Raw genomic sequence first — 2511 nt, 5'->3', positions numbered from 1 at the left:
CCCAGCGCTGTGCTTCATTACACATTACAATCAACATCAAACTGTAACCATAGAAACTAAACATATATATATATATATATATATATATATATATATATATATATATATATATATATATATATAGACTGTGGTATGGAGATACATTGCAGAATCTGAAACTGAAACTGAGGTTTCCAGAACGCCGTGAATCACCTCAAAAGTGGCAGTACTCTGGGGAGAGGAACCATAGAATGGACAAGTTAAGTTTAAGTTTGACATCTCTAAAACAAGACAGTATTATCTTTTCATACTTATAAAATTATTAGAAAGGAATATTTAATTCAAAGATTGCATGGTGTCACTTGATAACAGTTTAGTTAGATTTTCTGGTTTTATAGGACTCCTTTTATAGGAAACCTGGTTTATGCACAATCAAATATACATTTTTCCTAAGTTTGATATCCAGTTACTCCAAAATAATACAGTAATATCACTTGATTTGCATGACCTTAATAGTATGGAATGTCTTCTTCAATGATTTCATGGTCTGATTTAATGACAGTTAGATTTTTAGGTGTTATAGCACTTTATACAAAACCGAATGGACATTTTTGGTGTCCAATTACTCCAAAATGAGGCAGTAGTCTTTCTGGTGTATCTGAGTCGGTTAGACCTAGTTAAATCATGTTTGGACAGCGTGAGCGAGTGTTTTCTAAGTGCAGATGGCGTGATTACTGTGGTTTTTCTGTTGTCATGTCGTCTTCTTTCACTGCAGTGCGTTTAGTTTCTCTGAACAAGATGAAACTCCTTTTCCTGAACTCCATCCAAAACCTTTCGAGGCACACACCTGGGTCAAGTTTAAAAATCCAAATAAAGTTCAGCTCCGAATGCATTTTTTTATTTTCCCATTTTTGTTTGAATCATCAAATGAAAAACAGAAAACACATAAAATAAAACAGATTTTGATTCTCAATTGAATATCAAATGAACAAATGATACACAGATTTATAAGCATCCTGATATAACAGTCACATGATTAAAGCTGAGGCTGAAGCTGCTCTGTGATTCGCTGTTCCCCTGAGAAAGGTGGTCTCTGTAACAGCAGGTGCACCAGATACAAAACCACATATCTCCCGGGCTTTCCCAAAACTAAACACTCAGTTGTGTATCTCTCTGATCTATAGTCACCCCACTGTTTCCACTGTGTTTTAAAAGTAGGACATACAAAACTAGTACAAATAACATGCAACAGTAAATTTAGCTAGTTAATGAGCTAGCCTACCAGCATACAGTTTTAAACAGGGTGTTCATTAACATCATTCTGAATAGATTTCACTCACTCAAACAGCTAAAAATTATAGTTAAAAGCTCAGTTTAACGTCTTAATAAACAATGTGTTCATATCAGACTCATAATGAATTTATGGTGCAGTCCGTGTCAGACTCTGAAAGAACATGCCCTAGCTCGGGAAAGCCTGGACTTTTTGAGGCTGATCTGAGCTCTCTAGAAAGGAGATAGACAGCATTAAAATCACTCACCTCAATAATATTAAGGAACATTCTAAAGTGAAAGCACTGAGTAGACTGATCTGTAGTATGTGTGTTGTTTGGTATTTCTTATATATTTTCCCATAATGCCACAAGTCCATCATCATATTTGACAGACAGTCTTTGGGGATCAATAGTGCAAATTTGGAGATATTTTTTTAATAATGAGAAATTTAAGAAATATACACCACCGGTCAGAAAGTTAGAACACCCCTATAGTTTAGTAGTCAAGTAGCTGCTGTGCTGTTTTAACCAGATAACCGGCTTTATTATTTTACCTTTATGTAATAAATAACTTTATTACTGAAGTTCTTCTCCTGTCAGACTAACTCTAATTCTTCTCTTCTCTGCTGAAACCGAGACTCAGTCCTTATTAATCATGTTAATCTGAGCTAAAGGTTAAAGCTGCTGTTTCCATGTGGGTCAGCCAGACGTCTTCCTGTAGCAGTCTTCAGTACTCACTGCTCTCTGGCTTCATCTGTAATTTGTCTAAAGAAAAGACTTCTATTTTTAATAGTGTGTAAAGGCTGCAGTAGAGAGTAACAGCAGTAACACCAACTGTTCCACCACTACAGCTTTAATAAAATCCATTTCTAAACCTCAGTTTATTCCCCTTGCTACAAACCAGCTGAAAGCTATATATATATATATATATATATATATATATATATACACAAACAGTGTTGGGCACATTACTTTGAAAAAGTAATTAGTTATAGTTACTAGTTACATAATCTAACGAATTAAAAAAAAATAGAAACGAAAATCTCCACACAACCAAAGAAATTTAGTAAGACTTGTAATACTGAAAAAAACAAATACGCGTCTGGGGATGAAATTAAACAAACCAAACCAAACTTAAAGGAAATATATATATATATATATATATATATATATATATATATATATATATATATATATATATATATATACAAAACAAAAGAATGGACAAAAACTACAATCTAATGGCCGTTAAAATGGTATT

Source organism: Astyanax mexicanus, chromosome 6, assembly GCF_023375975.1.
Source record: "Astyanax mexicanus isolate ESR-SI-001 chromosome 6, AstMex3_surface, whole genome shotgun sequence".
NCBI classification, from domain to species: domain Eukaryota; kingdom Metazoa; phylum Chordata; class Actinopteri; order Characiformes; family Acestrorhamphidae; genus Astyanax; species Astyanax mexicanus.
Note: the sequence above shows the minus strand (reverse complement) of the source record.